Below are 14,663 nucleotides of genomic sequence, written 5' to 3'. Positions count from 1 at the left end.
AGTATTTGCTGGACGTGTTGATTGATACTCTAGTTAAGTTCTGTGACTCGTTAACCTTGCCATACCTTAGCTTTGACTGAATTGACGCCACTGGGTGCGTGTCGCCGCGTACCCTACGCCGTAGGCTCTGCGTTGGTATAACGCAGAACCATAAATCAGCCTTAATGGATGGCTGGCAGCCAAAGGCAGGAGATAACGTAGGCCCAGTCATCACAGCGCTGACACCGTCGGAGGAGACATATGTTGCTGAAAATGGATGCAAAATGCAGTGGATGATGGATGTTGATTTGCTTCAGCTTTAAATACTTATTTTGAGTGGCATTCAGGGGCGGTGTAGTGCAGCTCGCCTTCCAACTTTCTACCACTAAGCATGGCTATAGTTTGTTATTATCATTTTTTCTTCATGCAGAATAAGTGCTGTGTTCAGAAGAATGTGGGGAATGTTTTTGCATTTTTTTTTCTGTTTTGGGTGTCCCAACAAGGAGGAACTGTGTGTCCTAGGCATGTTTTGAATGGCTGTGCAGCCCTGGACACTGCTCAGAGGATGTTTATTAGTGTGTGTGTGTGTGTGTGTGTGCGTGTGCGTGTGCGTGTGCGTGTGCGTGCGCGTGCGCGTGCGCGTGCGTGTGCGTGTGCGTGTGCGTGTGTGTGTGGATGAGAAAGAACCACAGGTCAGGAACGGTCTGAGCAGCGGGCTTGCCAGAGCCAGGTTTCCTGTTTCTGTGAAGTTATGCCCTTCAACTCAACTTTCACTCACACATATTTGGTGGATTATTTCTTTTGGAGAGAATTCATATGAATACAATAACATTTTCTACTAATAGAAGACAAGAACATGACCAAATGATTACTTATGAAAACCACATTGTTATGTTGTACTAGCTTTCATAAATGCTGTGTTTACAAGTGAATTTTGAACTCTGAGATGATGAATTACCTTATAATTTCTAGAGCAAAAATGCAAACACTGAGTAAACTAGATTAACGATTCTTGTTTTAATCTTTGTCGATATTTTAAAGTGAAAGGCTTCGGAGGGACGTGGATAACTTTTACCTTGCTGTGTATCTTATCCCTCATCCATAAACGAGAAAGTTCATCAACAGCCAAAAATAAAAGAATACATAGAATAAATCATGTTTTACAGCTACTCTACGTAGCAATGCCACTTCTGGCCACATGGGGGGTGTCTCTTTGTCAGCCCCCGGCCTAAAACGTAACAAATGCATCGCTAGTGGGACAGAGTGGTATTACAAGGCACGCTGGACCGTCTCTACTCATTAGTACAGTTTCGTGAGTGCTCTTTCATCAACAGATCACATCGATGTGCTCCCGTGTGGTCAGCAGTCGTACTGCTACACAGAGTGGCTTTAAAGCAGAATTGTGGAAGAACTGTGTTTTTTTGTTCTTTAGGGCCCCCCTCCGCGGTGACATCCCAGCTTTAAAGATGTAAACATAGCTAGCTATAATGTAGCATTTGTGCTGTATTGCTACAAATAAAACCATGCTCTCAACGTTTTTACTATGACACAGTAAAAAAATGCTACACACAACTCGTAGTAGCATCCTAAACCAATAAAAACTGAAGAAAAACAACCTGGCTAACAAGTACAAGCAGATGGGATGCTGATGGGCAGCTAGTCGGCTGTATTTACTCCACAATGTTAAAAAGTAGCCCAAGGTAAAGTTAAAGTGTCCTGGCGTGCTGAAGTCTACCACCACACGCACCACTAGCCTCACCAGAACGCTTCCCACCAGGACCAGAGTCACGACATCAGTCTGAGTTTGTTAATGCATGTTTGTGTAACATTATTACACAGTGGACAACTTTATTTGCACCTCAAAACGGGAAACTGCTGCGACAACAAATAGAAAAAAACAGCTTCTCGAGTCCCTTGCTTTAAACCTTTATTATTTATGTGGTTCTCACCGATGAATAAAAATCATCCTACCTCACTCGGTCACTCTGATTCCTGCCAAAGATAAGACACAAGATTTCGTCTTCCTCTGACATGGCCTTCGTTGGTTTCTCTGGCAGCTCTGCCACGATGAACCTACTGGGTCTGGAAAACAGGGCCGACTAGTAGAGGTGTCGGTATGTGATGTACTGTGTTCTCGTGAGAGGGATCAAGGCTGGACCGCAGAGTTGCATCGTGCAATTAAAAACCAACTGGTGCGCGCTGCGTCCAATTCACCGTAATAAAACGCTGTGGCAGGCCGGAAGGACTTGAAACTGTAATTTGAAGGTTTAATATGAATGCCATATTGGTTTGAGGGTGAATGTTACATGAACCAGGATGTAAGCTCTAAATAAAATATAACAAATTTAACAATATAAATAGCAAAATCGGAATAAGATTGAAAACCTTAACGTCTGAGACTCAAATGATGACCTCTGTCCTTGAAATATCTTAAAATGAGAAGAGTTGTTTTGAGAAAATAGATTTTAAAACTCTACATCTGTTTGTTCCAAACATAAAAGGTCTTTCTTATCGTGTCTCCAAATGTGCGCTCGACTTATTAAACCACTTGTGTAGTGATTAATGTTCTCTATTACACCTCCGGCTGCTGCGTATTGACGATCACAACATGGATGCTGTCTCAGGAGAAATTCTCCTCCCAAACAAGCTTGTTCCTGTTGTCTTAACTCCGGGGACATCTGCCCCTTTCATCACAGCTCCAGGCGTGCCTCTAAAGCTGCAAAATTGAGCTTTTAGTATTGGCAAGTGTGTGGATTTAAATAGCGTGAATACTGACTGATTCACTGAGATAAGAGCAGCCTCGCAGCGGATGGGAAGAAAAAAGCTGAGAGACGGCGAGATGAGTTACACAACTAGTATCATTCTATATTGAATCAACTTGAGGTTTTTGATGGATTAAGTTGTATTTACTCTGACCTCTACCAAAGTTATCTGTCTGATCTCAGAGAGAGAGGTGTCTCTTTTTTGTGCTTCCACATCCCGGTGGAAACAAACAACAAGATAAACTTGTGGACTCACATGGCTGCACGTACCGCTGGGATTTACAGAAGCTTTTACAGGAACACGTGCTCCTGCTGATCAATAAAACATCATCAGAGTTGCACTTGACATTCGCGAGCTGTCTTGATACCGTTATGTGATACAGGCCCTCCCACTTGCCCGCGTCGCCGCACATTTCTCTCTGCATCCTTCTCTCCATGCTCCCACTCCATTGCTCTTCCCCCTCTTACAGTTGCCATCCTCTGCTCTCCAGCGCCCACACACCCTCCAACACAAACACACGCACACGCACACACTCACAGACAAACCTTTGCACCTGCCAGCGCCATCAGCCCACACAGCCTTTCTCTGGTGTCCTCTTCTTCTCCTTCTCCTCAACTCCTCCCCTCCATGGTTGTTGGGCCCTCGCGCTGCCAAACTCACATCAGCAGCTTCCCCAATGTACACAGACGGGATTTGTTTTCGGCTCTTTGGAACTAATAAACAGCAAAGTTTGCTGCCTTAGATAAACTCTGTGCTCATTGGAGACCTCTGAATAAATCAACAACAAATGAAAACAAATGTTGCATACTTTTCCGCCCGTAGCTTCCCGATTCCTCGTTCCCAGACCTAAACAGTGACATGCGTAAGAAAAAGAAAAAAAAAAGTCCTTTAAAGATCTCTCACAATACTTAGATCGCTCTATGTTGTTTTATTCTTCCTGGGTTGTATCACAGAAACATTCTTCAAACTTTCAAATGATCTGTGTTTTCTGTGCAATCTAGTTCTCATCCCCGGAGTCGTTATCCCCCGTTGGATCTAGAAACGCTGATACATCCTCTTTTCACCTCTGCAATTTAAGTTGGGTTAAGCCTTCCAAAGAGATTGCTCTCAGGTGGGCGGCGTTGATCAAATGGATTAGTACTGCATCACTTGTTTTCCTGTTTTGTTCCCTGTCGCTATTCATATGTCCTAATGGAATAGCTGCACAACAAGCACGCACTGCGCCACCATGCAAACACACACACGCGTTCCAATAAAAACACATCCCCTGAATAAATCACCCACAGACTCGCTGGGTTCTTGTGCACGCTCCGTTTAATGAGGCCAAACGTTGCACAGCACAGCTTTTCTATTCCATTGACCCACTTTTGCTTATTTCCTTTTGAAATGGCAAACATGGATTTTCCATTTAACTAGCAGAGTGTCTGATTAAGTCAGAGCCCGACTCTTGAGACCGTGGTTCCTGTTTTTCCTTTATTGTCTTCTCTTGATGCTGTTGTTCCTCGTGCTTCTGGGAGTTCTCAGGTTTGAAGAAGCAGAAACACTTAAACTCTCACTGACCTTATGAGACACTGACTCTGATGTTTTATTTTTTTGGGGCTCACAAAGTCATGAGTGCCTGTTTGACTTCAGTAAATGTCCTATGATAGTGACCTTAGTGGGAAGACACAGCTGCTGAGAGCAAATCTCTCTGGGAAAAAGACACTAATGACAAACAGAAAGGTTTCCACGGTAAGGCAACCTGCAGGCAAAACTGCAGCTTTATTACCATGGAGACGTATCATATGTGGAAGCTAAGTTATTGGCATGCAAGGGTAACCGTGGGGATGAATGGCCGACAGATTGCACCTGATTCCGGTGAGTTTTATCAGGATGGTAACACAAGCTTTTCTGCATCTCTTGTATTGTGTTCTCCTTCTTCCCTCTTTTACTCACACCATCTTTTCCTTTTTTTTTCTCCTGACTCCCCCTCCCTGCTCTGTGTTGCTGAGGAAGTGTGCCAGTGCAGGGGAAAAGCTACGTCAGAGCTGGGGTAGGAGGGGGGTGCATTATGCATGGCCTCCTACACAGATTCATGGCTTCCATGCACATATGGAACATTTGCAGTTGAGATGGGGCTCTGGGATCAAACGTGCAATATAGTGCTCAGAGATCGAACCTTACATTCATTCACAAGACGGAATGCAAAAAACTCTACAATAAAAACACCAAAGTACTTTGCACAAATTCAAACAAATACAACACATGGTGGAATACACACACAGGCCACTTACGCTGCCACCAACAATTGTCTGATCCTATTTTCATGGTTCAGCACAAGCCACCGCTGCACTACACCTGTGACTGCTTCCAGCTGCAATTTTCAGTGAGTTGTTTTTGTTTTTACACAATAAAACTATCTTTCAAGACGTCGGGGAGAAACCAGAATAGCATTATTTCCTGCATAGAGAAGTCTTCTTGAAAAATAGCTTCATCTAACGCACGACTGCGTTAAGCAGACTGTCAAAAGGAGTTAATTTGCCATTTTTCAGTGAATTTGCATCTACTCACATTGGCTAGTACACAGATCTGTCACAACTGTAATAAAAACTCCTGCCTTAAATTGCATTGGGACCAGGTTGGGACCTCAGTGTTGGAAGTACAAACCTCTGGGAGGGTAACTTGCAGGGTCCAAGCCACTGTTGGTCTTGCATTTCCTGCAGAATCTCAGTCACGCCAGGCTCAAGGGATCGCAGCCACAAAATATGGACACTTTCGGCGTTGTGGGACAAACTGCTGTCAACAGGAGTGTCAGATCCAGCATATGAAAGGGCCACATGCGGCACAGAAGGACCAAGTATTTGTCCAACAATCTTGCGTATAAGCCTTTATTTTCTATAATCACACCTTGTTCAAACTCTTAATGTCATTTAAAAATGTCAGACTGGCATTTATTTTTACCGTACACAGACAAAATACAGCATTTAAGTATTCCCAACATCCAAACAGCAACACTCATGCCTAAATACTGGTAATTTACACTTGACTAATAGCTAGCTGTGTCTTTTTAATTCACTGTTGGTTAAACATGAGCTGAGTGAAAGCAGTGAGTAAATGTTCTTCACACGTTAATGGAAACCGACATGGAGATTTGTGACTTACCTTACAAAGTCACAAAATGTTGACAGCCATTTATGAGTTTTTTGTGTAACTTTAGTCAAATATACGCACGCGTCCAGTACTTCTTTTGCTACAGCATTGTTCAAATCCTCCCCGGTAATCTTTGTAGATACTAGATATCAGTGGGATGAGACAGGTAGAAACTCTGGGTTTCTTTATGGTGAATCTGCCAGCGAGCAGGATCAATTCACAGAGTCAGTTACCATGGCAACAGACTCAAGGTAAGACTAACCTTGCTTTCTGGCAAACTCTGGGATCTTCTAAGACCCAGAGTTTCCCCCAACTCAGCATTTCAAAACCTGCTTTCTGGAGCAGATGCCAGCTCCGGACTCAACATTGGACCTTCACTTTCAACAAAATCCGAACACTTCCTGGATCCACTAGTACAAAAAGAGCGCCTTAAATAACTCAGAGCGGCTGCTTCCCTCCTTACCTCAGTTAGTGTGCCTTGTTAGCGGGTCACAATGAGTTATCGCTCAAAAACATCACCCATTCTCTTCGTCTCGCTTCCCCGCTTGTGGTTTATAGTGCACGCATGGACGAGCCAGTCGTCTTTTCTCTTCTCTGCTGCATTCGCCCAGCTTCAGTCTCTCCGCTACGTGCACGCTGCACAGCACAATGCACGAATCTTCAAAGTATAACAGACCGCTTAGAGCTCACCGGAGCTTGAAGAATTTAAATCAGTCTGTTTTATTTGACTTTGCAGATCAGTCTAAGATAACTGTCTTTTTTCCCTGTTACTGTTAGGCTTGTATCACCGTATGCCTCACTGCTGAACGCTGTAATACTGTGTGCAATCATGCCCCACGTGCCCCAGTAAATGAGGTCTGGTGACGGCTATGCTGCATGTTCCTCTTTGCTGCATTAGCCCCACTGGCTTTTTGGACGTGGTCATCCAACTCCTCGGGAGCTGGTGCCTCATAGCTAGAAGGTTCCAGGTTTGGCTCTTGACCGCGTGGAGTAGGGCTGGGCGATATGGACCAAAAGTCATATCTCGATATTTTCTAGCTAAATGGCGATACTCGATCTATATCAATATTTTTTCTGTGCCATAATTGGGGTTTCCCCCAAAGCATTATAGCATAGCATCTCTGTTAGCTTCATTTTTTCTGAGGCAAACCCTTAAAAAAACAGTCAGTTTTAATACAATGCCTCGTGCCAAATGTCACACAGGTACCTTTATTAACAGAGGTCTGCACAATATCAAAATGTATAAAACAAATGGAATAAAAAAAAACTGCCTGCATATATAGAATAAAAATGCTTCTTGAATAAAATAAAACAAAAATCCCTTTCCTACATAACAATTAAATTAAAATACACTGTGCAATTAATACAATGTAGACAGTAACAGGCAGACTTTTCCACTGAGGTTGACAGTTGTGCAAATAACAAAACATTTGTGCAAATCTCAAATAAAACATTCAAGTCCATTTGTCACAAAATAAGCTATATCAAAATCCTAAAAAAAAAATAATAATAATATTTTTTGAAAATCGATATAAACGATATTGTCTCGTACCATATCGTGTTTGAAAATATATCGATATATATTAAAATCTCGATATATCGCCCAGCCCTATCCCACAGTCTAAAAACGTGTCTAGGATGAGTTGGTGGTTCTAAACTGTCCATAGGAATGGGTGTGAACGTGTCTGGTTGTCTGTCTGTATGTGGTCCTGCGATACACTGGTAACCTGTCCAGGATGTATCTCTGAATTTTGCCTGAAGAGAGCTGGGACATTCTCCAGCAGGAATATATAATGTTTAGATAATGGATGGATGGGATGGATGGTGCCAATAAGACTGAAATAGCCCCTGGTGACCTGTCCAGGATGTACTCCTGCCTTTAGCTAATAAGAGCGGGGTTGGCTCCAACAGACCCCCGTGACTGAATGGGAAGAATCAGTCATAGATGTAGATTATGGGAATAGGGGTAGATAGGGCTGGGCGATATGGACCAAAAGTCATATCTCGATATTTTCTAGCTGAATGGCGATACTCGATATATATCTCGATATTTTTTCTGTGCCTTAATTGGGGTTTCCCCCAAAACATTATAGCATAGCATCTCTGTTAGCTTCATTTTTTTCTGAGGCAAACCCTTAAAAAAACAGTCAGTTTTAATACAAAGCCTCGTGCCAAATGTCACACAGGTACCTTTATTAACAGAGGTCTGCACAATATCAAAATGTATAAAACAAATGAAATAAAAATAAACTGCCTGCATATATAGAATAAAAATGCGTCTTGAATGAAATAAAACAAATATCCCTTTCCTGCATAACAATTAAATTATAATACACTGTGCAATTAATACAATGTAGACAGTAACAGCCAGACTTTTCCACTGAGGTTGACAGTTGTGCAAATAACAAAACATTTGTGCAAATCTCAAATAAAACATTCAAGTCAATTTGTCACAAAATAAGCTATATCAAAATCATTAAAAAAAAAATGTAAAAATGTTTTTTTTTTTTTTTTTTTAATCGATATATACGATATTGTCTCGTACCATATTGTGTTTGAGAATATATCGATATATATTAAAATTTCGATATATCGCCCAGCCCTAGGGGTAGATAACAGATAGTTGTTCCCAGACAAATCAAAGATGAGTGACCTATGGTCAACAGGGAGTACTTTTTCATTTGAGTCCGTGGTCTTAGCAACGTAAATGTGTGGATACGTTTTAAAGCAATGTCCAAAAGCATGCCAGGAGCTAAGTAGATCTCAGCAGAATACTGCATTTTAATGTTTTAGCTAAGGTCTATACAGTATGATAGCAGAAGTTCTCTTTTATCTGCAAACAAATAAGCAACACTTCTTTAGATCCCACATCCATCCCCCTCGTTGCTTCCCTCTTGTTCCTAAAATTCTCACTCTGCTTCTCAATTTTGCAAATTTCATCACATCTCTGACTTCTTCACTGAGATCCCACTCAGAGTCAAAACAGAGGGCTTCTGTTGCCTTATTAATGATTAAATCTGTCTCAAACAGTTATTCCGAGGCAGTGACAGAGATTGGACGGCTTGTTGCCTCCTCTCTGAAGCGGCACGTTGTTTGCTCTGAATGTATTCTGTGGATGTGTTTTGGTGCAACGTGATTGAGATGGAATGCGTCGTGCATAGATAAAGCTTTCGTCTCCCTGGAGCCGTGACGCTGCTCTTGAGATGACTGCTGCATGTCCTTGGTCTTGTACGCACCCAGCATCCATGTCTAATGCAAGCCCTGCGTGACTGAGGACCAGCGACGTGCCAAGCGTGCAGCGGGGTGATCACAGGTATCACTCCAGCTGATTCAGCTGCACAATGTTTGGTGATAACGCTTCCCCCGAAGAGTGAAACGATAGGAAAGGCAGGGTAATTTATACTGCATGCATTTCCCACACATTAACAATTCAAGCTGCTTTACGTCCAGTACGGGGAGAAAAGTAGCATGAGAGCATTCAAATTGGATAATAAATTTAAAACCCATTACATAATGCTCTCAAACTATTTTCATCAGAGCACCAAGAGCAGCGGAGAGAAATTGTGCAATAAAATAAATAATTAAAACACACAAGTGAAGGTTAAATATTAATTCAAAGCAGTGGGGAGAAGAACAGCTTTTACTTTGTTTTTAACTATTTTTCTACAGAAGCAAACACAATTTCCCGCAGGAGGTGATTACAGCAGAGAGCGACATGACAGGGAAACGTGAGCTCATTTGGTTTGAAGTTTTTAGGTTTTCCACCTGCTGACCAGTCGCTACAGATCTGAGGCACCTTCAAGTCTCAGAAAAGATTTCTCTAATATATTTTAGCTCTAAACCATTAGAAAGAGGTGCTATTTTTAACAGGAAACTTGAGTGAGGATCTTGTGTTATTTATACATTAGCAGATGTGCAACTGTAGGCTTCTGGGAAGGCCAGGACACGATGCTTCACAATTTAATCCTGACTGACAAGTAATGAATGCCACCAGCCACCATAGCTCTTATCTTTATCCATATTTCTAAGATGGCTGGATGATGGTTTCATCAAAGCTTTGATGTGGGAACGGAGGTTTGTGATGTTTGTGTTGGATTTACACTAAACTCCCCTCCTTACTGCCAAAAGCATGACTTTTCTTTATGTTATTGAAGGTTTGTTGCATCCGACAGTGAGACATCAGTCACCATATTGTTTACTTTTTGAGGGAGAGAGGTTACAGATCTGTGGGATCGTAGTTATTCAGTGAGAGGGCTCGATAGATATGATCTGCGCAGCTGAAATATGAAATGCTATCGCCTCTGAGTGCGCTCAGTCGTTTCTTGTGAAGTGAACTGCACAGGGGTTTTCAACCGTATTGAGCTGGAGCAGAAACGGCGACTTCAAAGACGGCTGTGAACTGTGTAAATGAGCAGCTGTTCGTTACTTCACATGAAGTTGAAAAGCAAGATTACCTCCCAGTCCTTTAGGCTTCCTTGAGCCGCATACGAGAAAGAGAAAGAGGACTCTCACTCCAAAGTTTACAATTGTTATGTCGCTCTGCTATTGTGATTCAAGAGTTTAGGTTATATCCGTTAGGGCTAGCTTAGTAACCGTTACCGTACGCTCATGTGTAAGCGATGACAGCATCTTGAGTTGCCACCCGTTCACCTTGAATGGGTGATGTGCATCATGGAGGGAGCATTGCTCTTACATGGTGGGAGATTTTCAAAGTACGGGGCTCATTTGCGCAGTGAGGACGTGCGGATGGTGAAATTTCATTGGTTGTTTATGGTATGATGAAGGCCCCTCAGGAGCGCCACTAATGTAGCGCTAGCGCGACACTGCCTTGTGAGCGCACGGTTAATGTTGGGGTTGTGTAACTTTCACTCCAGCAGTAATGCCTACCTGGTCAGTAACACCTACCTCATCATTAACGCCTACCTCGTCAGTAACTCCTACCTTGTCAGTAACTCCTACCCCGTCATCGTCAGTAACTCCTACCTTGTCAGTAACATCTACCTCGTCAGTAACTCCTACCTCGACAGTAACTCCTACCTCGTCAGTAACATCTACTTGGTCAGTAACTCCTACCTTATCAGTAACATCTACTTGGTGAGGTACTCCTACCTCGTCAGTAACTCCTACCTCATCATCGTCAGTAACACCTACCTCGTCAGTAACTCCTACCTCATCATCGTCAGTAACACCTACCTCGTCAGTAACTCCTACCTCATCATCGTCAGTAACACCTACCTCGTCAGTAACTCCTACCTCGTCATCGTCAGTAACACCTACCTCGTCAGTAACTCCTACCTCATCATCGTCAGTAACACCTACCTCGTCAGTAACACGTACCTCGTCAGTAACTCCTACCTCATCATCGTCAGTAACACCTACCTCGTCAGTAACTCCTACCTCATCATCGTCAGTAACACCTACCTCGTCAGTAACTCGTACCTCGTCAGTAACACCTACCTCGTCAGTAACTCCTACCTCGTCAGTAACACCTACCTCATCATCGTCAGTAACACCTACCTCTTCAGTAACTCCTACCTCGTCAGTAACTCCTACCTCGTCAGTAACTCCTACCTCATCATCGTCAGTAACACCTACCTCGTCAGTAACTCCTACCTCGTCAGTAACTCCTACCTCGTCAGTAACTCCTACCTCGTCAGTAACTCCTACCTGGTCAGTAACTCCTACCTCGTCAGTAACACCTACCTCGTCAGTAACTCGTACCTCGTCAGTAACTCGTACCTCGTCAGTAACACCTACCTCATCATCATCAGTAACACCTACCTCGTCAGTAACTCCCACCTCGTCAGTAACTCCTACCTCATCATCGTCAGTAACACCTACCTCGTCAGTAACTCCTACCTCGTCAGTAACTCCCACCTCGTCAGTAACTCCTACCTCATCAGTAACTCCTACCTCATCATCGTCAGTAACTCCTACCTCGTCAGTAACTCCTACCTCGTCAGTAACTCCCACCTCGTCAGTAACTCCTACCTCATCAGTAACTCCTACCTCATCAGTAACTCCTACCTCATCATCGTCAGTAACTCCTACCTCGTCAGTAACTCCTACCTCGTCAGTAACTCCTACCTCATCATCGTCAGTAACTCCTACCTCGTCAGTAACTCCTACCTCGTCAGTAACTCCTACCTCGTCAGTAACTCCTACCTCATCATCGTCAGTAACACCTACCTCGTCAGTAACTCCTACCTCTTCACTACCGTCTCGACCTCACAAAAGCAGTTTCATCATAAATAATATATTTTTGAGGTGTTTAATATTGATACCTTGGCCAGTACAGAGCAACGATTCAATAGCAGTTACTGACAGTACCAGTGCTGAATAGCTCTCTTCCCCATTGGCTAACAAAAAAACTAAACAAAATGACAAGGAAAAAGTTTGAGCAACAAAGAGGAGCTAGGATTCTATGTGTGTGAATTACATGGTACGTGGAAGGGTGCATGGATGTAACAAGATCCCTAGAACTTTATTTTTGGAAGAATCAGTGAGAAAAGACAATTTTATTCACATTCATCATGTCACGCACACTTCTCGTTCAGGGTGCGTTGTCCTTGAATGTGCAGCTCTTGGCAGCCTGTTGTTCTCACCTGGGACCACACTACCCCCCCATGCAGCTGTCTGAGTGTCAAGGTGAAAACGATAGCGTTAGGGTGCTAATCTCAGCTAATACAAATGGCAACTCGGAAAATCGGGAGAAATACAGGATAAATCTGACACTAGGAGGATGCTGGAAGATGGCAGCGAAGTATGGGAGTCTCTGAGGAACATCTGGAGGGTCGATAACTATGCCCGTAGCTGGGGACTGTTTTACTCTGTGGAATGGGTCGTAGATTTTGAGAGGATGAAAAAAGGGAAAAAAGTTCAAATAAACGGGCCAAGAAGTGATTCTGATGGGATTCTAGGACTCTAGTGGTTCTCCCAGACTCTCTGTATCCATTTCTTCCTCTTAATCACATCATTACTGCCCCTGAGAGCCTGACCAAGTTAGTCTGTCTAGAAGTAATTCACAAATTGATTCTCGGAATCATTATTCGGGCAAAAGTCATTAAAAATCTTAATAAGTGATGTGGAAGGAAACCTGATTGAGAGCCATCAAGGATATTAGTCTGCCAGAAGTTGTTGATTTGTTGATTAAAACAAGTTTCTCCGTTGCAGCGGGTGGATTTAAAGATCAGCCTTTACTCACCAGCCGACAAATGCACTTTTGCAGATCTGCCGGTTTTTTAATGATAGTTGAAAGTTTACTGAAGTGAGAAGAAGTCAGAAGTGAGAAGAAGTGAGCAGCAATTCCTTTCTCGTAGCTAAACGTTTTTCTTCAAGAGCCTCTAAATGATCAGACAGCAGAAGACTGATGTAGCGCTTTATTATTTTGAAAAGAGCGTTTAAAAATGCTTTAATTGAATGCCCAGTGGCATTGAATAAAATATGTGTTTATTAATCTGACTGAGTTTTTATTGACAGAACTGATGCCCCCGAATCTTGATGCCCCGACACAGCAGAGAGCACTTGAAATACAAAATTTCACAGAATCACACCCCGCGCCCAACATCCTCGAGGATTTGGATATGAGTGATCGTCAGTGGGAAGTCTTTTGTGTCTTGATGGCCTTTGGCTGCCGGCGGCTATACAAGCAGCCCTGGCTCACTCTGCCACAGAGTTTCTCTTTATGACTAACTCATTACACCAGCATCAAAGTTTAATGACAAAATAGCTCAGTGCTCATGAAACTGCTCCCATTCCTCTCAGGGGCTGCATTTTTTAAATTAACATTATTATGAGACATGAAGAATTAAGGCTCTCGCGGATAAAGGACACGAGAGTGCGGAGCTGTGGTGGAAATACTGTACATCCAGTGAGGGGAGGAAATGAAGGAGAGAAATAATTATCACGAGGAATGGAAGCATCCCCAGAGCCATGATTACACCGGTGGGCATCACTCTTAATTAGGTAGATCTTTAGTTAATGCATTGCTTTGTCCCTTTGGTGCACCAATCCTCCCTCATCACGTACATCTCTCCAGCCCTCTCCTCCATCCTTAAACGGCTTTCAGAGTAAAAACAGCACTTTCGAGGCACTTGGAGGCCGCGGAGTCCCAAATGTGCAATGCTAGAAATTCATTTATTTCTGAGATGGACTTGACCCAGACGCGCCTGTTATTGAGAGGGAAGGGTCAGTGTGTGTGTATCGTAAGGGCCAGATTTCCAGGAGTGAGACTGAAATTGGAGTGTGAGTGATCTTTTACCTTTAAAATTGCTGTCGAGAACAATCCATCTCTGTCAGTATGGGCTCCATTTAGCAGCGTGTCCTCGCGGCTCGCAGCGTCTCGTGTGAGTAAAGACAGAGAACCACAAATTGGACATCATGTCGTTTTCCTTGTAGGTCATGCTCTCTGTTTTTGTTTTTCAGACCAGCTCTGCATATGTGCATGTCTAACAAGCAACAGCTGTTATAGCATCAAATCAAGCTCCTTTGTGTCGCCTTACATCATATTTAACCTCTGTAAGTGTACATAGACAACAGCTCCGGATTTGGCTCGGGCCGTTTTCAGGAAAACGTACAAACAAGCAGAAAATGTGGAGACAAAAACCCCAGACAACAATGTAATATGACAGTGTATTATGTTGTATCTTTCTCACTGTGAGCGGCAGCTTGTGCTGTTATGGACTTTGGGTTGCATTGCTGAGTAGTGAGTCATAGTGATTGCTTCAGCACACTGCGTCCCCCCCACCGCCTCCCCCCCCCTTTCCATCTTTTGCCGCATTGTGTCAGCTAAC

General features: G+C 43.2%; 1 protein-coding gene across 7 annotated transcripts in view; it reads left to right on the top strand.

Moving 5' to 3' along the window:
• The window catches only part of LOC133443773 (coiled-coil domain-containing protein 136-like), a 46,913-nt gene that overhangs the window by 9,720 nt on the left and 22,530 nt on the right, over positions 1-14,663 (top strand). The gene's annotated exons all lie outside the window — the stretch shown is intronic.

Source organism: Cololabis saira, chromosome 5 (assembly GCF_033807715.1).
Source record: "Cololabis saira isolate AMF1-May2022 chromosome 5, fColSai1.1, whole genome shotgun sequence".
Taxonomy (NCBI): domain Eukaryota; kingdom Metazoa; phylum Chordata; class Actinopteri; order Beloniformes; family Belonidae; genus Cololabis; species Cololabis saira.
The sequence above is the reverse complement of the archived record's forward strand: the minus strand, read 5'-3'. Positions and strand labels throughout refer to the sequence as shown.